Here is a 26846-nt window from a genome sequence, read left to right on the forward strand (position 1 = left end):
TGTTTGTAAGTTTTATCTAAAAAAAAAAATCTACAATTTTATAACTAATTTTGTAAATATTATTTATAAGCATGTAATAGATATTTACAAGTTTGTAACATATATTTACTAATTTGTAAACGTTGATCACAAAAAATTGTATTTTACAGCTTTTATTTATAATTTTGCCACTCCGTATTTATACTTTTGCCATTTCATGTTTTTATCCGAAAATTCTGTATTTTTGTAATACACCGTATTTTTCAGATTTTTTTTTAACTTTTAGTGCATTTTTTAGATTTCCCAATTCAAAAAGGTTGCCCGGTCCAGCTCAATGCCCGGCCCAAAATTAAGGCCCACGGAAAAACTCTCCTAAATTTTAACGACTAGTTTATTATTAGGGTTTTTGCAGGGTTTTGGAAGAAGAAAGCTCTGATCGTCGAGGAGAGGGGAGTGGAGTAATGGAGGGTGTGAAGGTCTCCGATGCTGACATGGTGGTTTACGTACACCCCTCGAAGAGTAACAAGATTTTCGACGCCATTATTCGCGAGCTCAGTTGTTTGCTTTTCAAGTATTTGTTCTTCGCTATTCCTTCTGCTTCTACTTCAGTCTCTATTATTATTTTTACTATTTGGTGTTAAATGTGGTATCAACTTGCTATAATTTTGTATTAATCTCTTCTATACTGTTGGATATGAGATTATTTGGAATTTCGTAGTAAGTTGTAATGGATTACTCTGCTTTGCAACTTTTAGGGAATAATGTTAAATGAGCTTTCATATTGCTCTCCTTTAATTTCCTTGTTCCTTGTTAGGATTTAGAGAAAACAAGGGAAGTTGGAGCAATAATTAGAGAGTTTGGTGCAAATTTTGTTGGTATAAGCGAGTTCATTGATTTATGGTTCCTTTTAATGGTCTTAATATTTATGAGCCTTTTCAAATTAGCTTGTTAACACATTTTATAACGATCATTAGTGCTGATTTTGTGATTAAATTTTGTGGTGTTTATTTCAGGTTTAATGAGAATTTTGATGGTGTCATGTTGGCTTATGAATTCAACATTTTAGAGAAGAGCTCAAAGATTCTAAATGGGATTCATCCTTATTTTTCTGTGAGACTAAAAGCAAAATTGTTGCTTTTTTTCTCCAAAACCAGATATGCTTTTAGCTTTGTTTACTAAAATCTCTTCACCGCATCTATTTTTGTTTGAGACTGAGACTAAAACTGAGAGCAATGTTGTTGGCACATTCTCCAAAACCAGTAATAATGTTTTGTAGTGTTGTCAACTTCTTTTGTTTATTCCCGTGCTATAGATGTAATTGTTTCCCTTTTCAGATAATATTTTCACCAATTCAGTTAGGAAAATATTTACCTCTTTCAACTGACTGGGCACTTGCTCTGGGAGGTGGTATTTCACTATTAATTCGTGTGTTCTTTTTATGTTATTTTTGTTGATTGCTTTTCTGCTTTTATCTAGAGGGTAAGGTGGTAAAAGTTACTCAAGGATCAATCCATGTCGTCGTTCTTGGCTTCTTGTCTGCTGTAATAGCAGATACTGACATTCGTGGTGAATTTGAATATAAAACTGTGAGTATTTCTTCACCTGTGTTTTAAAATTCACATATTTCTTTTCCTCCAATTTTTTACACTGTCACATGCTTAATCTCATAGAAAGACGAGGAGGAAGTATTTTCTAGCAAACGTCACAAGCGCCATGTGATAAAGATTGGAACTGTAATATGCTTTTTGGTCAAGAGGTGACAATAATTTTTACTGCCTCTTCTTGTTTCTTTTCATATTTGTAGTCCGGCTCCGAGTAAACCATTGGTTATTTGGATGTGTTGAGATAAAGTTTTAGTTTTTCTGCTTGCACATTGTAGACTTGTAAATGAAATTCACCTTTTTATATTGTGATTTTAACTTTCATCAATTTTTGTGTCTTAATCAGTAGTGGATAGTAGAGAAAATATACTTGAATGCGTATGGGAAAATTCTGACATTGATTCTACTTTGCAGTTTAGATGAGGAAATACTGCATATTTCTGGTTCTCTAGTTCCAGATCACACGGGAAGCATTCATTGGTTATCAAATCATCTGGGAGATATTAGTTTTATTGATAGGTTTTAACCTAAACTTGGAGCCATAAAAGTCATAATAATTCACATTTAAATTAAATAGACTTGGAGAAAGAAAATATTATGTTGATTACTAATTGTTTTGTAGAATTTTGTAGGAGTAAAAAGAAAAGAGAAGATGAAGGGGAGAAATCCGTTCTACAAGATCATAGTGCTGTAAGCAGGGAAGCATTATCTGTGAACAATGACTACAGAATCGTGAAGTCTAAAGGAAAGAGATGAAAAACATAGATTTGAAGGTCTGCTACTGTGATTTTTCTGTTCTCAGGTAACTTTCAACAGCCTATCATCAGATTTGTTAATGTACTAACCAACAACTTGTTCTAAAGGGTTTATCTAGTGCGCACTACACAGTTGAGAATTCTTCAAAATGAGTTATAAGTCCTTGTTTTAGCTAAGTGACTTTGTGCTATTGTTTTTTTTGGGAGTATCTGAAAATGTAGTTTTTTCTTGTTGTGCTATTACATCCAGTTTTCCATCATCCCATCAGATTGGCTCCTGAAATTACTGAGTTTTAATACATGTCTAAGGCATTAATAATGCTTTTTCTATATACTTTTTCGACAATATGCTCACAGTGACTTCTATTTGTATTGGGTCCAATAGATGGCTTTAGCCCAATTTGCTTTCTTAGGTGCTTTCATGGACTGTTGTGGAAGTGGCAGCTGGCTGAGCTTCTTTACAAATCTATGCGGATCATTGATCTCCAAAGGAAATCTTTTTGGGGCTCACTACATCTACACTACAAATTTTGATTTCATCCTTTTGGACCCTGCAGCTTGATTTGACAGATGTCCATATCTCAAACGTTTTGGATAACAAATGAAATTCAAGAGTATTATTGTTAGTATAATTTTTTAATAAATATTATAAGAATAAACAAAGTGGAGGACACCTATCCTTGCTTGGGTTTGTCAATCATTCATGCGGTAGATTCCTGTCTACAAAGTACGTTCCATTTTGCACCATGTACTTTTTGGTTGGTTTAGCAGCTGCATTTCCATGTATGGGCGGCTGATATTATAGGAAATGCCAAGACAGATCTGTGTGTGGGTGAATTCATGATCATCCTCACTTATCATGACCCCCTCATAATCAGGTACGGGGCTTCTATCTAAAACAACCAATACTCTATATGTTCTCTCTTACTAATTTCACTAAAAAATGATTGTTATATGTTTTTTCTTTTCTTTTTGAAACTATTTGAATGAATTAAATTACTTAAAAGGGGATTATAATATATAATAAGATTATGAGAGAGACGAGGTGGGAGAAGATGGGGTTTTCAGGTTGGTGGATGATTCTCATTGTGTCTAACTCCCCATGTGAGCTGTGGAGTTTTTTAATCAGAAGAATACAGATAAAAAGGTTGTCAGAAACTTTGCCGTAGAACCCGGTAGTTTAACATGCTCCAAACTCTTTCAATCAAAGTGTCAAAACTTACTTCTTTGTTTTAGATGTGTAGTTTATTCATTCCTTTCATACTTCACTACCATTTTTAAGCATTAAACGACCCTGCTTTCATTTCTTTTTAATTCATTTTTCGGTTATGATTAAAGGACGTTAGTTAAACTAGAGAGAATCTTGGTTGGTTTGGTTTACCTTTCCTCATGTGACCCACTTCTGACATATTTCTCCAACTGCTTGTTTGAGAATGGATTTCGAAAATCTTTTTTAGATTGAAAGACAAAAAAAGACTAATAGCCTTTGTTAAATTTCGCTTCAATTATTCCATCTGTATCTAGTGATTTGCGTATCTCTTGGTATAGAAAATTTCAGGTCAGGCCGATTCGTTTGCTGCCTTTTTATTTTTCCTTGTTTTTTTACATTTCAATGATTTTTCCGGACTTGAAAACGACGTGGTAAACACAAACCAAACGATTCTTTCTCTGCTGTGATTAAAGAAGACGGTCGTTTTCAAGTAGATTCGTCGAATAAGACACATAATGAAGATTATCTTCAACTATTCCATTATAAGTAATATAGATGATTTGGGTGTTGATATACGATCTTCATATTTTCTAAACTTCAGTGTAGTGTCTCGATTCTGAACAAATAAATTAAGGGTGATTGTACTTTTATTATTAACTGGCTATGAAAACTTGGAAACCAAGAAAAAGTTTGTCCATCTAATCTAAAGGAAATCAAATATAGTTGCCGAAGACTTTTCATGTATTTTGAAAGATAAAATTGTTTTCAGATTGTAATAATGGCCATTAAGGACCAAATCTAATCTCTAAAATATGCCAATCATTTCCAATCATTAGCTGTAATTGAAAATCCAAAATAGATGAGAAATGATTGGGGGGAGAGCAATTACATTCAACATTTCCAATTCCAACCACTAAACTTTCTCTAATGTGAACATATGGTTTGACATGCATTGTCGTAGTAATCTTCTTAATCACGTCTTTTTAATCAACAATCTTTTCTGTCATAACTTAAACTGTTTATTGTTCTAATAAAATATATAATTGAACTTGATTGCATTGCGTTTCCATTGTTTAGAGAAAGAGAACATGGGAAAAAGTTTGAAGAAGTGAGGTCTATGACAGCTAGAAGTGGCATTAATGCTTTTAGTTTAATGGGAATTAGAGACTAGACCAGGTCGTGTTCAAAATAAGTTAATTTGGACCTCTTTCAGTTATATATTTATTTCGAAGAACCTACTCAAATAAAATAAAAACAAAAAGAGAAAAAACAAATGTGTTGATGATTGAAGAAAAAGAGCGCCGCGGTTTATGTGAGTTTGGAGGTATGGGTGGTCATGGCCTCGCTTTGAGTACGGATTTTTTATTTTTGGAAATGTCCAATAATATCCAAAATAATATCCAATTAAAAGAAAAACAGAAAGAGCATTTAAATGGTTTTGTTGGTTTCTTTAGCATTTTTTTTAAATATATATATATATATATTATCGTGGGCTACAGTGTTGTATGGGATGTCGGTCTGATTGGCCTTGTTATGATAAATACACACCTCGAAGCTGATATTTACACAGTTATCCTGGCTTGTTTTTAGAGAAGTTTCCTCACCAATTTGTTTCGACACATAGAGCAAAAGTATCTAATCTTAGTGGAGAATATATATCAACACAAATTTCACTCTAGTATAAATATAAATATATTAGATATAAGTAATGTGTAATGCATAGTTTTATTTATAGAATTTATTAATTATTTTTTGTTAAATTTATATTAATGTCATATAAATTTTAAATAAATATCATCTTTTAATTAAATAATTTATTTTTTTGTTTAAGTTTATATTTGTTCTAATTGAATTTGTGAGTGACAACAAGAGATTATATATTATATGTTTAATGTAATATTAAATATCATACATGGATTTTAAATTTAAGTTTCTTGCTAGTTTTTTTAAAAATGCAATTTGTTGCTGATTGACAGTAGATTGCATTATATGTTTAATATGATATTATTATAATAACTGAGTTTAAGTTTAATTAAATTTTATTTAATTTAAATTATAAAACGTATGATTTTATTATTTTTAAATAATTATTATTGTAAAATATCTCATTTTAATTTGTTTAATTATTTATTATTTTTAAATAATTATCATTGTAAAATATCTAAAAAAATATCATATTTTAATTTGTTTAATTATTTATTATTATTAAATAATTATCATCATAAAATGTCTCAAAAATATTATATTTTAATTTTTTTTAATTATTTATTTTATTTTATTTAAGTTTAAGTGATGTTTACAAACTACTATTAAATATAAAAATATTCCGTTAAAATTAACATTAAAAAAAACTGTTAAAACAAAAAATTTATGTTTTTATATAAAAGATATATATATATATATATAATATATAATATACTACATACAACCAACTTACAACCTAAGTTTGCTTAGTTTTATTTATAAAATTTACTAATTATTTTTATTAAATTTATATTATTGTCGTATATATTTCAAACAAATAAATAATATTATATATATAAAATAATGACATAAAAATATTAAATAAAAAATTAAAACAAAACATTGTTTATGGTTTTTTTAAATATATATATATAATATGACAATATTTTTAAAAATAAATGATAATTTTTTTAATAAAATTAAGATTTTGTATTCTATATTATTATAATATTTAAATTTATATTAATATAAGTATTAGTCTAGTATTAAATATTATTATAATAATATTATTTTATAATATTTAAATTCATATTAATATAATTAGTAAGAAATTAAAGATTATATATAATTTTCATAATAATATTTTATAATATTTAAATTTATATTAATATAATTATTAAATATCTATTCTTGTGATATTTTATAGCATTTGAATTTATATTAATATAGTTATTATATAGTAGTTTTATATTAAATATTATTATACTAATGATATTTTATAATATTTGAATTTATATTAATATAATTAATAAATATTTATTTTTAATTAGTTTTAAATGTAGATTACGTTAAATATTTAGAATATTTCGTCAAAGTTAACAAAACAAACCGTTAAAACCAAATAATTTCGTTATCTATACACTTTTTATATAGAAGAAATATCAAAACAAATAATCAATATAAATTTATATATACACACATCATAAAATTTTGGAGAAATTCAAAAACAAAAACAAATGAAAATCCTAATGTTAATAACTTTTCTCATTTTTTGGGTGGTCAATAGCTTTAATTTTTTAAGAAAATATGTACACTTCAAATATACTTATGAGAAGATTACATGAAGAATGAATTTTTCTTTCTAAAATAACATTAGAGTTTCAAGATTGTCATTATCATATGGTGTTTGGACATGTTAATTGATTTTATGGATTTTTTCCATTTCCTTCATTTTTAAGGGTAGTTTAGCAATGTTGTTATACGACTTTATTATTATATCTATATAAATTAATTTTTAATTTTAAAATTCTTTTCCAACGTTTTTAACCTTTGTAAATGGAACAATCTACAATAATTCGACATGATCATGGTACCGATAATAGAAAAAAAAAAAAAAAAAAAACAAATTACTTACACTTATGTAGTATGTCTATTTAATGAATTTCTTCAATTAAAAACAAATAAACCGAGTAATAATTTGTGCACACAAATAGTGCATGAAAACTTTACCACACCTTTGTGGGAAGTTTTTTCACCCAATCATATTTATTATAGATAGAATTTACCATATAGAAAAGACTTGTCATATATTTATGCATAATATTTTGATGCATATTTTGTGTGCACATATTATTACTCATAACAGCTACATCCTCATATTTGATGTTGTTGTAATGGTTTGATGATGCACATGCCATTATTGGTGAAATCTATTTTTTTTACTAATGAATTGATGCTATGTGATGGCCAACAATGCTTTGTGATACTATTGGACATGTATTTTCTTAATACTTTAAACAATTCTTATGCAAACGATGCATGTTTTGTTTTGTTTTGTTTTTATGAGACTTAATTTGATGATTTGCGATGCTGTAATGACACTGTCGTATAATGTTTGAAGTTTGATTTGAAACGATGCTTTAATGATGGTTGTGCAATATTTTTGTGATGCATGCACTTTTGAAAACTTTTTTATTTTTCTATTTGATGGTTTTGCGATGTAGTTGCAATGATTTAAAATGCTTTTTGCTCAAGTGTTATGGGATGTTTTGAAAATGACTCGATAGAAGATAACACTGACTCATTTTGTGAGTAACGTACATCCCTTAGTACATATATTATATTCATAGAACCATTTTTGAAACTGGATTTCTCTCTTTTTCGCAAGCGCTATTGTATGAAACAATTATGCTAACTCTCGACCTTGCGAAGTCATACAAAATATAACTCTTAAAAAACAGAAAGCTGGAAAAAACAAAAACAAAAAATGATGTGCACAATGTTTAGCGATGCTTGTTCATATTTTGTTTTCATGCAATACACAACGATGCTCATGTGGTGCTACAACAATCATGGTTTTAGTTCACTAACAACCAATGCCCTACAATGTACATGCGATGCTTGGCCAAATTTTGTTTCTAGTCACTACAAAATGATGCATGATGATGCTTTTGTGATGCTAAATCGATGGTTAAAAATAAGGTTTTTTATTTATTAAAATTGATGCCCCAACAATGCAATTGTGATGTCGTCTACATTTTAGGTATGCAACGATTTACCATCGTTGGAGCATCGATTTGACATCGTTTTCATAGTCTCAAAAAGACATTACTATTCTAGCATCAATTTAGCATTGATTTTGGTCCTAGATCCATAATACCAAATTTCAAGAACATAAGGAAAATGCAGAAAAAATCACAAAATCATGGTCATAATTGTCTAAAGAATATATCTCAATGCGTCCAACATGTATACATCAATTGATAGAGTAGGAAGATACTTACTTGTGATTTCTATACTCCAAAAAGGACAATTATGAGATTTTCTTACAGTAATGGTAACTTTGAGATTGTAATCAAGAACGTGATTGAATGTGCTTCAAATTAGTGAGGATATTTGAGATTTTTTTGCTTTTTATTGAGGGTGGCTCAGATTTGAAGAGAGAGTGACAGAGATATGGTTTGAGAGGGAGAGGGAAGAAAGAGAAGAGGGTATTTGAATGGGAGGGGCAACTTTGTCCAAAATATAAAAATGACATACTATTCCAAGTTTTAAGTTATGTGGCATTTTATAATTAGTATGTATAAAAGCCTCAAATTTCCCAAACTGGATAAAGGAAGTTGTTTGGGGTATATAAAATTAAGAATTAAATTATATTTGTAAATAAAATATAAGAAGTATATGATCAACTATTATTATTGAAATTAATTGAATTTGCAATATAATCAATGATTTCTTGTAGCATAATATTGTTGTAGTAGGGAAAGAAAGAATATATGGCTAAAATTCCAAAAGATAGTCTGTCTGTCTTGCATTCACAGTCCAAATAATTATAAAAGCTGGAATGAAATGAACCTTTTGATGATTTTGGGCGTGCGTTCATATAATAATAATAATAATTAAAAAAAAAAAAAACTTCTTCTTAAATAAGACACCTCACTGTGTGAGTGTGTTCTTTAATTATTATTTAAAAAAAAGTAATAAGTTTGATAATGTACTTGTAGTGCATCTCTATCTGTACTGTTTTTCCCTTTCGGCTTTCAGTTGCGTAGATAAAGAGCCTACTTTATTTTATTTTTTGTGCAATATAAGCTTCTGCCAATTCTATATAAACTTTTTCTCAAAAAATATATATATATATATATACATACATCTTTATAAACTATAATATTTTTTTCGTTCAGATTAATTCAAAAATCTTCTAAAACGAAGCATATAATTATCATATGATATTTTCGTAACTAGAGAAGAGAGTAAAATGTCATAATAATGTCTTATTTTTTGAAAATGTCATAATAATGTCTTTTGAAAAGCCAAAATCGCATGTAATAACTACGCAAAAATTAACTTAATATCAAACTTTTTTTTTTGAAAAAAAATTAAATATTTAAATTGTTAGTTATATTAACCCATGTATCCATATCTTTCTACACTTGTCAGGATTTTTTTCTCTCTCTCTCATTTCATTGATATATTTTCAGTGCAAAGAATGCAGTCGAAAATGATCTGTATCAGACACATTTAATGATATTTGATAATAATATCTTTATTGAATTTGCCAACTTTCATAAATGGATCTCATTAATTATAATAATAACATTACAGAATCATGTGATTTGGACCCCGTAATAAGGGCAATTTTTCCCTCTTGTGCTGGAAAATGATAAAACAAAAGACTTGATCATGGCAAATTCTTGGGCGCACCACGTAAAGGGTACGGTGGCACATTCCTAGTTTCTTTGCTCAGAAAATATTTTCGGTGAGTTTTTTTGTTTTAATAATTATGTATATTTATAATATTTTATGAATTTTTAAAATTTTTTAAATAATTTATTATACTGAAAATAAAATTTAAATATATTATTTTCTATAACACATAAAAATAATTAGTCACGCATACAATAATTTATTTTCAATATAATTTTTGGACCTGTAAATTATTTGAAAATTTTTAAATATTTATAAAATATTCTATATAATTATAATGTATATAATCATAAATAAAAAAAAAAAAAAGCTGAAAATACATTTTAAGCCAAAATCATCATAGTATGCACCTATGTGCCTTTTTTGGGGTGCACCAGTAAATTTCCCATTGATAATTTTGAGGCAAATAATTGTTTCAAATCAGCTTCATGCATGACAAAATTTAATATTACAAAATAATATAAGCACCCTAATTGAGACGTTGACCTATATTTATTCTCTATTACTATTTTATCTCTTTGTTTTTTCTTCTATTTGATCATAATTGAATTAATCTGATGGATTTTTTTTTTGTTAGTTGGTTCAATGGCTGGTTGGCTGGTTAGGGTTTGAATAAAAAGAGACATTTTTAATTGTACCTTCAAATAAAGACTATATTCTATATGTATTTTCTCACACTTTATAATGACAGTAGCTGCTACAGCTTGTGTGGAAAATTATACATTAAAAAAATACCATGTTAAAGTGTGAACTTAATATTTAGCAATATTAATAAATCCAATATTTTTATTTAAATAAAAAATATTTCTGCAAACTAGAAAAATGCTGTTTTGACAATGACGGTAGCTAGCACTGTGCTTAAGAATAAGGATATTCTTATTTGTAGTTGAATTACAGCTTAGGTTTTAGCTTAAAAAAAGAAAACTATATTTAATCACTACTTTATATATATATATATATATTAAGGTTTCATACTTGAAATACCATTTTGGAAAGAAATTTTTTTTAAAAAAAAATGCCATTTTCTCTCCCTTGATTAAACAAAGTTTCCTACTTATTTAGGAAGTCAAATAGGTACGTAGAATAAGATACTTTCAACTACTACTGCTGATCAACCCTTAACACACGTCAAAAACAATAGAAATTATAATACCAGAATACATAAATAAATAAATAAATCCTATAATATATAGCAATGAATTAGCTGTAAAATTACGTATATTGATTATTATCGATAAATATCAATAGCCAAGGTTTGCTATACCAAACAAAACAAAATATGAGTCGTTCATATATATATATATATATATTAGCTTTTAAATTTTTAGATTGTAGTTCTTATATTTGTGATTGAAATAAATTGATGCAGAGTGTCCATATTGTATACTTATATAATTAACTTTTCTCTTTGCCAGCCTAAGACAGCAAATTAAGCTTACTATTTTCATTATATCCACTAAAAAAGTTGGCATTAATCTATTTTCTTTTAATAAAAAAAAATAACTTGTGAGGTTTAGTGAATATATATTATTATATATAAAAGGCAATATCGTACTTTTATCCGTAATATTTAAGCTTGGAATATTATAACAAACCATTCACAAATGTTCTTCAAATTCTGAAATTGAATACAGCCAAACAAAGGACAAAAAATCTGACCATATTCCTCCCTTAGGCTCCAATTTAATAGAGATCAGCAGTACAGACCACAGACAAATTAAGCAAAACACATGATAATAATAATAAGAGTCTCTTTATGGGGGAAAAAAAGAACAAAAAATAACAAAAATGAGCACAAAATCATAGATCGAAGCAGAAAAAATTTGTCACCAGAGATTGACTTGAAAACAAAAGAAGGCAGATCATGTTCCTACAAACTGTACTCCAAATCCTCTATTAAACAGACCAATGTATTGAGATTTGTGTTGTTAATAAGATTATTTCACCTAATGCCTCCGAAATTAAAGGCACATGAAATGTTACTTAATGTTAATTAACTTCTTAACCACGTTACTATATTACAATTACTCCTATATTTGAACTTTAGCTACTTGGTCAATATGAAACTTTTGGTCAAACAGTTCAAGTAGAATGAAAAAGAAAATAAGGGCTAATTAATTAAGCATTATCTTAATTAAACCCTAGCTTATCCAAAATACATGAGCATTTCGGATGAATGTGTAAGAATTTTCCCCAAACTTGTTCAATATTATGTTGTTTCAAAAGACAAAAGAAAATACAAAAAATTAAGGTTGCTTCTGACTCTTTGAGACGTGGCAAACTGTCGAGACTACATTCTAATAAACCAAAAGTGGGTGCATTTTTCTTTTTTTTTTTTTTAAAAAAAAATCAATAAATAAGAAAAGAAAAAAAACCATAGTACCTTAAAGCAGACTGGCTTAACTAAGAAATTAATTCTTAATTAATGTAAGAGGCCAAACAAGGTTGGCATGTGCCAGCTGTATAGAATAATTACAAACTATATCAATATTATCAAGAAGCAAAATTTGTCGGTTTCCCAGAAAAATATAATTACCAGAATTAAAAGTTGATTAAAGACATTAATTCGTTGAAACACAATTGATATTAATCCAAACTAACAAAGAAAGAAAAAAGTGTTTGGAGTTTGTTTTGTATATTTTATAATAATAACTGTACTGAGCAACCACACACGTACTCTTTCCACTAGTTGATTATATTCATTGTAGGAAAAAAGGTGCAGTATCCATAATAATAAGAATGCTTACATTAATCCTTTTTTCTTTTCTGCTTTAATTAATTATCTTTAATTTGCTTTATATTGATTAAACAAGCCTAAAGCTAGTTTGTTGCCCTAGTTTATCAACGGTTAGGATTTGACACCTACAACGCTGCACGTAAGCTTGTCTGCCAGTGTCATAAAATGCTACCTATATATTTATATCATAGCTACTATAATTATATGAATCACTCTATCCATGTAGTGTTATATAATTTATAAGTCTAGCTCATATAGTTAATTTGAATAATTGAACTTGATTTAAAAATAACTAATGATAAAAATATAAATATATTGATACCAAAATTTATATTGAAAAAGTATACTTAGAGTTTGATTTAAAATTTTACAAACTAGTGAATTAATAGAAAGGGAAATACATAAATAAATTACAAAATTTTTAAATAAATTAGATATAATTGTTTTTTAATAAAAATGATCAAGACACCTCTAACTACCATTCTAATAAGAAGTATTTAGAGAGTATACATTTAATATGATCTGCTATACTAATAGTTAGCATTTAAAGAGCTTTGTTGATATTAATAATAAGTATTTAGAGAACATTTGTTTAAGATAATTAATATTGGTTTAATTCAAAATTATATTTTAGGAGAGGAGGGCAAGTAGTTAGAAACCACAAATCAATTTAACGCACAATACTTAATCAATGTGGGAATTGTAGGACTAGGTTAATTATAAAAAATGATCATTTACTTGACCAAAACTTTAACTTGCAATCCTCTATAATAAGCTAAGGATATATGTATATGTGCAAGTAATGAGTGATATTACTTAAACGAGTAATATATATTAGAAGTATTTATTCAATGTGCATTATGAAAAATAAGAAAAAGAAAAGAAAAATTGATCAGAATATATATATATATATATTATGGGAATTTCTAATGTGGGGACTAGTAAAAGAGTTTTACTTGGAGGGTTCTTTTGTGTTCTTGACTCGTGAATAGTTTTTTATGCGATTTATTTTATAATTGTGCATATTGTAGTAATATAGAGTATCCTACAAATTTTTAGAAAATTCTGAATAATTTACAGTACCAAAAATTAATTTAAAAATAGATTGTTGTACGTGTGACTAATTTTTATGAGCGTGGAAAATAACATGTTTGAACCTAATTATTGATAGTATAAATTATTCGTAATTTTTTAAAAATTTATATAATACTATAAATAATTATAATATACACAATTACCAAAAAAAATTACACCAAAAATTGTTTGATAAACACAAAAAACCACCACCAGTTTCTAGCCCCTCATAAAAACACCCTATATTTTATATGTAACTCACTGTTTAGGTTTAGTATATATATATATGTGACTATTTAATTTAATTTAAAAATACAAAACAAAAACTGGTTTGTCTCTGAGTGCTTATGTGGCCCAATCAACAAAGTGGGTAGAGACCTTTTTGCTGGGTCCCACGACGGCCCACTTGGCATGCCTCCATAATCCCAATGCCACAGGTCTGTGCCACGTCAGACACTGTCACTGACGTGGGATAACGATAGTGTTGGATTACCGTGCAGAAACACGGACCCGTTTGCCATGTCATCGTATACAGTAGTAGCTCCCTTATCTCGAGACTCGAGATTCAATGCTCTGTATTGATTATTGAATAAATAGATATAATACATTAATTGTTTCTTAAATTAAAAAGAAATAAATGTGATTTCTCAGAGTTACCCTTTCTCTAAATCCTGCAAATATTCTCCAAATCTTCCTACAAATTTGTTCCAATAGGAAACAAAGATAAGAAAACTAATTTGAAGAAGAAAACAAATTAGAGAAATTTGGTTAGTAATAGAAATAATAATAATAGAATAGACTATGTTGCGGCAATAAGTTGTATTTGTTTGTTTTTGATACTTATAATGTTGTGTAGATTTGATTGGAGATATGTTTGGTTAAAAAACATTGAACATTGAACGATGAAAATTAAATGTTATGATCCTTAAATCCTAACAAGTAGGGTACTAATTTCTAATGTAACGCTTGGGGGGATGTACGTGTACCCCATCTCATCTCATCTCCCATAACATGCACGTGGACACCTTTGGCTCAAGCCCTATAATATTTGACCAAACTAGATTTGTTTAGCTTTATTAAGTTATGGTTTTTATTTTCTATTTAAGACAATGGATTTCTTCAATGTGCGATAATATTCAGATAATGAAATTTTTAATTATAATATTCATCTAATGACACGTGTCGCTCTTCCACTCTCCGGAATTAAACAACCAAATTAATATGAATATTAATATGGTGTGATGCTCAAGCTCAAATATGGGAAAGAAAGTAATTAGGCAGGAGACATTTTGGCTGTTTGTTTTGGCCATTTTTTTATAAGTAAATTAATAAAAAAGGGGAAGATGGGGTATCCTTGCACATGGCTATGGTCATATTTGGAGAATCCAAAATCGTTGCCTTTGGAAGGGTTCAATTATATTTATACACTTATATTATATATATGGTTCCAAATAGCACAAAATATATAAATAAATAATGGGTATAAGTTAAAAAAAATTAAAAAGAAAAAGGCATCTTCAACTACTACTTTTTAGAGAAAATGAAATTGTGTGTGTGTGTTTTTAAATAATGTTTCTCACCCAACTGTGTTTATGGTGGGTTATGCTTAATTATGACTTTCAATCTTCATCTTCGTGTGCCTAAAAGGCAAATATACTCACCGCACGAACACCACAAAATACTCTCTTGTTGAACCTGCTTAACTATTCTTGTTCTTCTCTTTGGATTTTCATTCAACCTTATTTATGAAAAATCATAAACTCAATAATAATTGAGTTGCATATAATAAAATTTAGGGATTAGTTCTGTTGTGCTTTTGAATTTATTTATCCCAAGATTATTTATAACACTTTTTTAACTCTTTGTTTACTTAATATTGTTGTATATAATTTGCTTAACCATAAAGGAAGTAATATTAAGCTAACTATAGCTGCTAGGGGCAAGTTGCTTGGGTTTCACTTTATACTAAAGTGTAGTTTTCAGTTAATTTAGGTTACTGTACACGACTTTGACTATTTTATAAATTATATGTATTAATGGAGTAATGCAAGTAAATAAATAATTCAATCAATTCCCTTTTTTTTCTTTTTTTGTCAAGCTCAATCAGTTCTCTTTGACATGACTTAATATGCTATATTACAATGGCTATATTTACATTTAGTCAAATATGCTTTTCTTCTTTTTTTTGTCGGTCTTTAAGGGTAACATAGTCTTATGCCGTAAAATATAGGTTGAACAGCTTACATTCTACTCCTTTATCTTAAATTCTATTAAAAAACACTGTTGAGAGTAACAACAAATCTACAACTTTAACAATAAATCTTAATACATTTCCAGTTCAATATATAAATTTTGTGTCAAATTTAGTATAAAAATTAAGTAATATTATATTTGGTTCAGTATTTATAATTATGCACCAATACACAAAATATAAATTAATACAAAATAGTCAATAATTCATTTAATATTTAATGAGAACATACAAAAATTATTTTTTATCATCCAAATTATGTACTCTAATAAATTTGTTATTAAAAAAATAAATAAAAAATTATATATGAATGGTTATTAATTATCAATTACTCATTTATAATAATTAGTGTCAATATAATAAATAAAAAATTAACATTTATAAATGTGACAAATTTAGGTCATGTTATATTTTGTGCCAAATTTTGCATAATTTTCAGCATATGTCAAATTTGTCATATTTTTTGGAACACCATTGAAATTATATTTTTCCGTAAAATGTGCTAAATATAGACTCCATCAAAGATGTTCTTATGATGTATCTTTGTTTTTCTTTCTCTTTTTTATATTAATGCTAATTTCAACCATTAGTGGCAATGTGAATTACATTATACCATTATATTGTAACAGGGAATATAACCCAATATATGTTCAACTATAAAGAAAGAATGGGTACACACACTGATGAAATAAAAAAAAGTATTATTAATTTGCACTGAAAAAGAAGTATAATCTTGGTCTGAGCATCTTTACTAAATCATTGATTTCTCGCCTCCTTTTCTTGAATCATTTTGCAATTTTATTTTATTTAATTGGTACGATTTTAACTGGATTTCGAATATGCAATTTTAAAACTATATAAATTCGAAATATTTAAGAAAAAGTATATTGAAGACAATATATATATAATAATTTTATAATGTTAAGTATTTTCAGCCTCCATTTCAGAAAAATAAAAAAGTTATTTTCAGCTTGCAATAATGTGTAAAACATATTAGAGCAACTTTAATGTCCGTTGGTAAAATAGTAGCGTGTTGGGTGCATCTCACAAGCCACAGTGGCAATGCAATATTGAAGACGTAGTGATTTTGAATATTAAAGCACGGTTGCCTCTATCAGGCAATGATTCTTTCTTTTTATTTTTTAGTTTTTTTATTATAAGTAATATGTAACGTTTAGAAATTTAAACAACGGCCAAAACATTTTTTTTATTGTTGGCTGTTTTTTTTCAAACAATTTATTTAATTTTTTTTCTTCTTTAAATAATTATCAATTTCATTCAATTTTCACGACATTTCATACATTCTTTTTCAAAATTTTCAATATCACAAAATTTCTTTTCCTACCAATAGATTTCAAAAATTCTCCACATACCAACCTCCAAAATTCAAACTTTTAATATTCTCAATTCAATCAAAATTTTCAAAATTCTCCCTCTACTTGTAACGACATAAATTCGCTAATAAGGCTTAAGGGCTTTGATTATAGTGTGCCTGGAGGGCATAATGGGGATTATGTGCAACTTTAATGAATAGAATGCATGATTATGATTTAAAGCATGTTATATGACTATTTGAACATTCGAGATGCATGACTATGTGTATTAGTATGCATGTAGGCCCTGATTAGGTTAGAAGGGCGTAATAATAATTTTGGCCGTTATCGGCATAACTGTATTGATATATGTGATAATTGTCGAGACCACATTATTATGTGGATATATCTGTGATCTGTGACTCGAGACGATCCTAGTGAGCAGATTAGCGAGAAAGTCATTGTAACGCCCCAACTCCAGGGACCGCTACAGTGCATATTGCAAACAGTGCTAAACCCGCTAATCGGGTAGTTTGGCCATAAACGTGTAACTAAGTATGATTAGCGGTTTAGGGGTTAAAAACTTTGGTTAAGATATAACGTTTCACTAGAACGTTTACTGTATACATTGGGATCCCAAAAATATAATTTTAGAGTCTATTATAAGAAAGTGTTTACAACAGGTCGTTCTAAGCGGCAAAACAGGGTTCAGCCCTAGTTCCACTTTCAAACCTCGCCCAAGTATTGGTCGAGGAGCTGCATATGTACACGTCATCACCTAAGCTCTCCAACTCAGGGATGGTCCAGCTTTCCTTTTGCCTTTACCTGCACCACAAAGCACCCGTGAGTTGAAGCCTAGCAAGAAAACCCATATGCTCATAAACAGTCATATCATGATTTCAAACCATATCTTGCATGCCTAGCATTCATAGCTCTATTCAGCATGCAAATGAATTCAAACAGATGATGGGGTATCCAGGATAAGAAATCCTGGCCTTCTGATTGGAGGACTATCAAGTCAATCCTAATCAGATGAGTGTTGCAACACTTGAGGTTCCGATAAACCATGTTGAGTGACCGACAAGCGAGTCACTAATTCAAGTGGAAGGGTGGCTGTTGGGTAAGCCTCTAGCCTTCAATAGGTTCTGGTAAACCATACTGAGTGACTGACAAGCAAGTCACTAATTCAAATGGAAGGCTGGCTGTTGGGTAAGCCTCTAACCTTCAACAGGTTCTGGTAAACCATGCTGAGTGACCAACAAGCAAGTCACTGGGGCCTCAGTGCCCAAAGCCATGCATATGATGATCAAAATGATCATACAGAGCTCATAGCTCTGATCAGATGAGTGAATATCACTTTGAGGTCCTGGTAAACCATACTGAGTGACTGACAACCAAGTCACTAGGGGCCCAGTGCCCATAGCCATGTGACCTAACAGTCACGGGGCTCGTTGGTCCTGGCTCTAAATGACTAGCCTTTGGCTAGATAAACGCTTGCTTATATTCATCGAACATGAGGTCGGTCCTGCATTAATGCTCTTTGAGTCATTCAATGCAGAAGGTCGATTAGGTCTAATCGACATAGCTTGCACTAAACACACTAGGGTTGTCCTGACTAGTGAGTTAGCACAATGTGACCAGTGCCCAGTACCACTGCCGAACCTGACTAGTGAGTCACAGCTTCACAGTTGATACTAACACCTTTGCAAAATCTGACTAATTAGTCAGTGCCATGCACAAGAAAGTAATGTTATCAATGTGTATCATATGCCAATTATCCAAGAGTAGGGCATTCAGCATGCTTACTTAACAGTTGCCAGCATAATCATGATCGTGCACAAACACAGAGGCTCAAGCTCTGACCAATCTCATATTCATCATTCATGGCATGCCCTAATCACATGTTTCTCGTGTACCACATGCATCACACTTAATCATCCAGCATGCCTCAATAATAATCATATGCAAATGGGCAAGATTGCCAAGCATTCATTATGCTATCTGTTATACCCAAAAATTGGAGATCAATGACGTGGCAATAAAGGTGACAAGTGGCAGTGTATGGTCAGTAAAAAACACATTAATAGTCAATTAATACATTGACTCCTGAGAGTAATGATAAATGGACCCGGTAGACTGACGAAGAATTTGGACTGCCTGAAAGATGTCATAACCAAGCCAAGTGCACCTTGATCCTAGGAGGCTAAAGAGGATGCATTCTAGGAGAGCTAAGGGGAGTGCATCCTAGGAGAGCTAAGGAGGGTGCATCGAGGAGAACTCAAGAAAGTGGTCCTAGGAGACCCCAAGGAGGATGTGCTCCTAGGAGACCCCAAGGGAGTGATCCTAGGAGACCCCAAGGATGAGGTCCGAGGAGAAACATGGCATGCTAGAGGAGAGTGCCATGTTAGAGGAGAGAAGTGCATGTCCTACCACCATGCACATCCGACCAACAAATATTTGTCCTACCACCATGCACATAGCACTTGCATGGGTGGTCAGTAGGAGGTGGATCAACTAGCTTGAGGAGCCTCTTAAATATTTGGCTCAGATGTGTCCGAGGTAAGCCTCTCAAGGTTTCCTAAGTGTTGGCTCGAATGTGTCCAAGGTAAGTAGCTAAGGAGAAGGAGTCCCATGCAAGCCAAGAATTGAGACTTAGATTTTGACAAGGAGAGTGCCTCGGGCTTATCCAAGGTGAGATGCCAAGAAGGATGGCTCGGACCACCTTGGTCCGAGGAGAAGGCATGAGAAGGATGCCTCGGACCACCTTGGTCCGAGGAGAAGGCCATCATGTCCGATCGGACATGTCATGGAGGAGGTTGCCTCAAAGTTGTCCGAGGAAAGAAGCCAAGAGAATTTCCTCGGACCTACCCGAGGTGAGGTGCCAAAGGAGTTGGCTCGGACCACCTTGGTCCGAGGAGAGCCAAGCTTGCATGACCTTTGGTCCAAGGAGAGCCATGCATATACCACCTTTGGTCCAAGGAAAGCTTGAAGGAGTAATCAACATGCATGTGAGTCTACGTCAAAATCCCCGGAACGACTCTAGCAAGAATTGGTCTAGGCACCCGGGAATCTCTCATTCCTCACTCAAATTGAGGAATCAGTTGTGTTTTAAACGTTTATTGTAATATAAATATAAGATGAATAATAAAATATCCCTATCGAAAGGGGATATCGGTTGAGGATCCCAGGCCTATAAATAGAGGGCTTATGGGATGAGAGAGGGGCCTCTTCTGCTTCTTCTTTCTAGAGAGAGAAAATTGGGTCTGAGTATTCTAGAGAGAGAAAGTGCTGATATTTGAGAGAACTCTTGTATTTTCACAACCTGTACTGAAGAAACTCAGTTGGCTCAGTCCATCTGATCTTGAGTATAGGTTTATAAATCACAACTCTAAGTGGATTAGGCTATTACCGACAATCGGGGCTGAACCACTATAAAAATCTCCTGTGTTTATTTACTTTCCTGTTTAAACCGTCTGTGTGCTTTAAATTCTCTTGAAGGTTTGTCGTATTTGACGTTCTCACGTTGTTGGCTAAAAAGACAGTCAACACTATCAATGTTTACATTTAAACATCCAACATGCATCAAACATAACCATGCATGTCACATATGGGGTGCAGTTTTCTTACCTTGGGTTCGAGCAAGAATTGATAAAAGAAACGACCTTTGAGAACGATCAGTCCTTTGGTCCTTTAACGGTCACCTAGTCATAACCAAAAATATAGGATACCATCAATGAAAAATGAAAGTAAAGGTTTCCAAACCAATATCTAGCCTCCGGGACATCAATCCACACTTAACCGGGTAGTAGGATCGACCCCGAGGCCTTAAGCTAGCATCCCCAAGTCAAAAACCTATTTTTGGCCAAATCTGCCCTGATGGGCCGTGGCTCACCCTCAGACAGAGGCAAAAACTTGCCCAGAAGCACACTCAGGCCGCGGCATGCCATAGCCAGGCCGCGGCACATTACGCAAACCAGCAACAGTCAGATTTTCTTCCCCTGCGTTTCCCTCAAAACCAAACCTCCAAACCAGTCCCAAACCTCAACCTAACACCCAATTCAACCACCAAACATTATCTACAACTCACCCTCATCAAAACCCAAGTTAAACATCAATTAAACTTCCATTAATTCCAACTAACCACCAAGAAATCACAAGCTAAAACTTAAAAGAAAACAGAGTATAACCAGACTTTCATGGCTGAGTTTCCTTACCTCAAGCTCGGTTTTCAATCCCCCTTCATTAGCTGAATCAAGTCCCAAAGCCCAAACCTTGATTTCCTAGCTTGTTACCTCAAGTTGGCTCTCAAAAATTGAAAGGAAGATGAAGGAGAAATGGTGTACGGCAAAGAGAGAAGGATGAGGATGATGATGCTCTGTTTTTCTTTTTGTTTTCTACAGCCATCTAATTGATACATATCCCCTTACCAAATGACCTAAATGCCCCTAGGTCACTTAAGGTTTCTAAAGCCACCCCAAGGGCAAAATTGTCCTTTCCAACCTATACCGTTAATTATAATTAACGCTCTCCAATTCCCGCTAATCTCAATATTCTCAAATACCAATAATTCACATCCCGTTACCCTTTAATTCCCGGCAACGCTCTAATCACCAAATCGCCCCGAGACTCACTCCGAGCCCTGAACTTAATCTCGTTATGACTAGACCGAATACTTGCGTTCCCATGATCGTCTCATGCCGAATGGCTCGAACCAGTCCACATATGATGTGGTAAAATTATAATTCCCCCATATGCATGAAATTACACAATCACGCCCCCAACGGCCAAATTACCAAAATGCCCTTGCAACTAAAATATGAGCCCATATGCATGCATTCACCATCATATAATAATATAATTCACATAAACATGCATATAATCATTAAATATCATAATGAATCAATTATGGCCCTCCCGGCCTCCTATTCAAGGTCCTAAACCTTATTAGGAAATTTGGGGCATTACAGTCATGGCGGGGATTTATACCCGGCTCGGGGTGAGCCTGGGAGTATAAATGGGAATTTAGTGAGTATATTGGGGTCAAATGTGATATTGAGGAATGTAAGTGGTGATTAATTAGGTATCAGGAAGTAAGCGGAAAATATTAGAGACACTTGAGGAACTAGCGGGAATAAGGTGAAATGACCAAAATGCTCTTAAGTGGATTAAAGGACTTGAGATTAAAGGGTAGGGCAGTAAGGTCATTTGGCTATATGCTAAGGTTTTATACTTAGTGGGAATTGTAGAAAAGGGTAGAAGGCTGAGGAAAGAAAGAAAAGAAGGAAAAGGAAGAAAAAGGAAAGGGAGAAAACAGAGAATTTCCTAAGGTCGGTTTATGCTTTCTTCATCAGTTTCTTGAGTATTTTTGGGGCAAAGCTCAGGGAGGAGCTAAGTTGGGCTGAGCATCAAGAATCCTAAGCTAGGCTTGGAGAATTGTTAGAGGTTTAGCAAGAACACCCTAACACTTGAGGTAAGGCTTTGTAGTTTCTTCAGTTGCTGGATTTGGTTTTTGAACTATGTGTATGAGCTGAGTTTGATGGGAACTTTAGGGAATTCAGGCCAAAGGGTGAGGAAGAGCAAGATAAGGAGGTGTAGAGGTTATCTTGAAATCAAATTCCCATTAAAGGTATGAATTCTAAGCTTCTAACTTTGATGTTTAACTGGTTTCTGCTGAGTTTTGATGTCTAGAAGTGGCTATGGTGAATTTTGAGATTAGGGATGCATGTGCTTGATTTTTGGGTATTTGGGGTGCTTGGGATGAGTGGAGTGTGTTAATAAGGTTGTTTTTGAGTTTGGTGAAGGTTTGGAGAAGTTTTGGGTGAGTTTGGTTCGAGGAAATCACATGAGGGAAGATTTGGAGGTTGCCTGTCAGTGACTAGCGCTACAACGCTAGCCTTTGGGCGTTGTAGCGCTAGGCCATGCTTGCTGAGGGTGTTTTGCTTCTGCTTGTAGTGTTGTAGCGCCCTCCTAAGAGCGTTGTAGCGCTACCCTGTCTTCAGAAAGGGATTTTAGGGTTATTAGCAAGGGTTTTTGACCAAGGGTTTGGGGTTCGGTTCCACCACCTTGTTTGGTGGAACTAGGACTTCCCGGGGGCTCAGGATTAGCCCCGAGGCTAGGTTTTGGACTTTATATTTGATGATGACTTTGACCTATGGTTGTGTTTAGGTGAGCACTAGGGTTCGAGAGGGATCGTGCTCAAGGAGTCAAGTGATCAAAGCTAGCGAATCGAAAGGTAAGAAAACTGCACCCGGTTATATGTTTTTGATGGGACTAAGTGCTCCCGATATTTGTATTATGTCAATGATGGTATTATGCCATGGGACATGTGATAGCGGCCTAAGGGTGCTGTACACAATATTTGCGCACAGGGCACGGCTTGGCCACTGGTAGCCGAGGACAGCTTAATATTCACTGAGCTCGGTTTAAGCGGGCCGGAGTCAGTGGGATAACGAAGGGAGCGGCTTGAGGGGGCTAGCCCTAGTTATCATTTGTGAACTGATATATGATATGAGTTGATATGTTTAGTATGTGGAATACTTGATTATACTGAATGATGATATGATTAAGAATATGTGATGCAATATGAGATATTGATTTGTCTGTTGATTACTTATGCTCTGTTGTTGTGTTTTCTTGCTAGGCCTTGGCTCACGGGTGCTACGTGGTGCAGGTAAAGGCAAAGGCAAGTTGGACCAATCCTGAGATGGAGAGCTGCGGGGTTGAATGTACATAGCCAATTGTTCGATCGCCATAGTCGAGGAGTGGATCAGGACAGGGATTGCCTAACTGTCCGTTTTGCCTTAATATGGCTTGATATTGTATTTAAACCTTATGTAAATGGTCTTTAATCTTAATATTTTTGGGATCCCGTGTAAACAGGAAACGATTCTTTATGAAAATGTGACTTTTGAGACCAAAACATTTTAACCTTAGTTCCTTTATAGTTTCAATAACATGTTTTTAATTAAACAACTTGATTTGCAAGTCTAGCACTTTATAAACACACAGTGTAGCGGTCTTGGCTATCCAGGGCGTTACACTACTAATCCCCAAAATCCAAATTTTCAATATTCTCAATTCAACCAAAATTTTCCAAATTCTCAAAATTATCCCATGTCCTCTTCTTACCATTTGCAAAATTTTGGCTCTTTTGAGACACCCCAATATGCTCCATTCTTCACACCAGGAAATTCACTACCATATGTCTTTCATACGCCTTCCCTACACCAACCCGAAATGGTTTCAAGAAATTATAGGCCAAGTATGGAAAAGTCTAGTATTGATTTGAATCGTGAAATGTCATCGAAATCTATCTTTGAAACCCAACCTAAACAGTGAACATGGTGTTGAAGGGTTGGAAAATGTGGTTCTACACAATGAAGAAGAATCAAGCCATAAAGGTAAAGTCAAATGGAGCAAGGAAGCAACTATACTTCTGATAAGTGGATGGTTGAATACATCTAAGGATGTCATCATTGGGAATGACCAAACTTCCGCAAATTTCTAGGCTCGAATCGCAAAATACTACAACACCAACCAAAAAGGCGAGCAAATAAGAAATTGAAAGCAATGCAAAGACCATTGGAACAAGATGAATCAAAAGGTTGCGTGTTTCAATGGGCACTATAAACTAGTACAACAAGCACATCACAGTTGTAACACCCTACTACCCTAGAGTCATTACCATGTGATTTTAAAATGTGTCAATAGCTCGCTAATTGAGGTTTTAGATTGAAAAGTGTGATTAAATCGGAATAAAAACTCATTTAATAAAAATTAAGCATAAAAGGTTTGGACATCCATTAAAGTTATAAAAGTGAAACATTGGGATCCCAAAATACTGTTTCAAAATATATTTACAACTTAAAAGTTAGAGTACTATAATGTCCTACTACCTTAGAGTCATTACCATGTGATTTATAAATGTGTCATTGGCTCATTAATTGAGATTTTAGGTTGAAAAGTGTGATTAAATCGAAATAAAGACTCATTTGACGAACGTTAATTATAAAAGATTTGGACATTCATTAAAGTCATAAAAGTTATACATTGGGATCCAAAAATACTGTTTAAAAAATGTATTATAATTTAAAAGTTACAATACAGTCGACCAAAGCAACAAAACCAACCATTTACAGTAAATTCCTCAAAACAACCACAGCCGTGGCAGCCAAGTAGGTCGAACATGTACACGTCGCTCCACGCTCTCCAACTCATGGTTGGTCGACATTTCCCTTGCCCTTACTTGCACCATAGAGCACCCATGAGCAAAGGCCTAGCAAGAAAACTCAACACATAGCATATCACAATTCTATCCACTAATAAACAACTTAAATAGATAGTAGATTAACATATAGCGACCTATGCTAACCCAGGTGCTTTACCAGGCACTGGGTTCACGGTCCTCACCGAGCGGGTAAATACAACACCCTTAGAAGGTCTCACCCTAGCGACCTGCATTCAGCATGCTTAAAGTCGATCCCGACCTTCAAGGGTCTTGCCTGCATATAGCGGCATATGACTATCAGCCTCTTCTTGACCATATCCGTCTTTCTATTGGGGAGTTTTCTTATCTCGAGGAGTTCTGATCTGGTTCTTCCCGGGCGAGGTTTTCTTACTACCCGACCAGTGACTTCATGATAGGGAAGTTTCTGACCGGTGGCTTCTCGTAGGGGTTCTAGAATTCTCTCTTTGTGTTGACTCAATTCTATTGCAGGTGCCATCATCTGTTTGACCAGTCTGATTACTTCGACTCCGATTAGATCCTCGAGAGTTCGTCTTCCTAGCAGGGGACTTCCGACCAGCATTGTCGTTTCGTGCTCCCTGGGCAGCACTTCGTGTTGCGACTTGAGTATTGGCTTGGGCCAACTGGGTAGCCACTTCTTGAGCAAGAGCTGCCTCGCGATGCCGTCTGTCGGCTTCCTCTTGCCGTCGTCTGATCTCTTCACTTCTGGCGTCCATATCCCGCTTTTGCTGCTCAAACGCAGCCTTCTGCCTGACCATTTCTTCAGCAAAAGACTCCTCTCGGGCATTGAATTGCATCATCTCTTCTTCTTTAAAAACTCCCATGGTTTCCTAGAGTTGTTCATCCTCTGGTGTTATCTCCTCGAGAGTGACCCTAGGCTCAGTGTCAGGGTCCTCAGGTGCTGGACCTTCTTGTCTAACATTTCATTTTGTAGTTGATGCACTGGGCTTCTTGGGCGCCATAATTGCAACGCCCTGGTTACCCCAGAACAGTTACGGTGAACGGTGGACCGGAAATTTGACTCGCTACTCGAGTCCTTTGGTAAAAAACGTGCTCTAAGTGTAATTAACAGGTTAAGGTATAAAACCAATAAAAAGGAAATGGTTATTTTATTACAAACTGCTCTGCAGAGCTAAACAAAACATTTACAAGTTGTTCTCAGTACAAAATGGTCATTACTGTTTCAAATTTACAACCCCGCCGACCTAAGCGGCAAAAATAGGGTAAACCCCCTAGTTCCTCTGAGAACTCCTTGGCCGTGGTGGTCAAGCGGCCGCATATGTACACATCA

The 26846-nt window shown here is 32.9% G+C and overlaps 1 pseudogene; it reads left to right on the forward strand.

Moving 5' to 3' along the window:
• Positions 1 to 399: 399 nt before the first annotated feature.
• On the forward strand, positions 400 to 3262 carry LOC133804720 (uncharacterized; annotated as a pseudogene).
• Positions 3263 to 26846: the final 23584 nt, after the last annotated feature.

This window comes from Humulus lupulus, chromosome X (genome assembly GCF_963169125.1).
Source record: "Humulus lupulus chromosome X, drHumLupu1.1, whole genome shotgun sequence".
Lineage (NCBI taxonomy): Eukaryota > Viridiplantae > Streptophyta > Magnoliopsida > Rosales > Cannabaceae > Humulus > Humulus lupulus.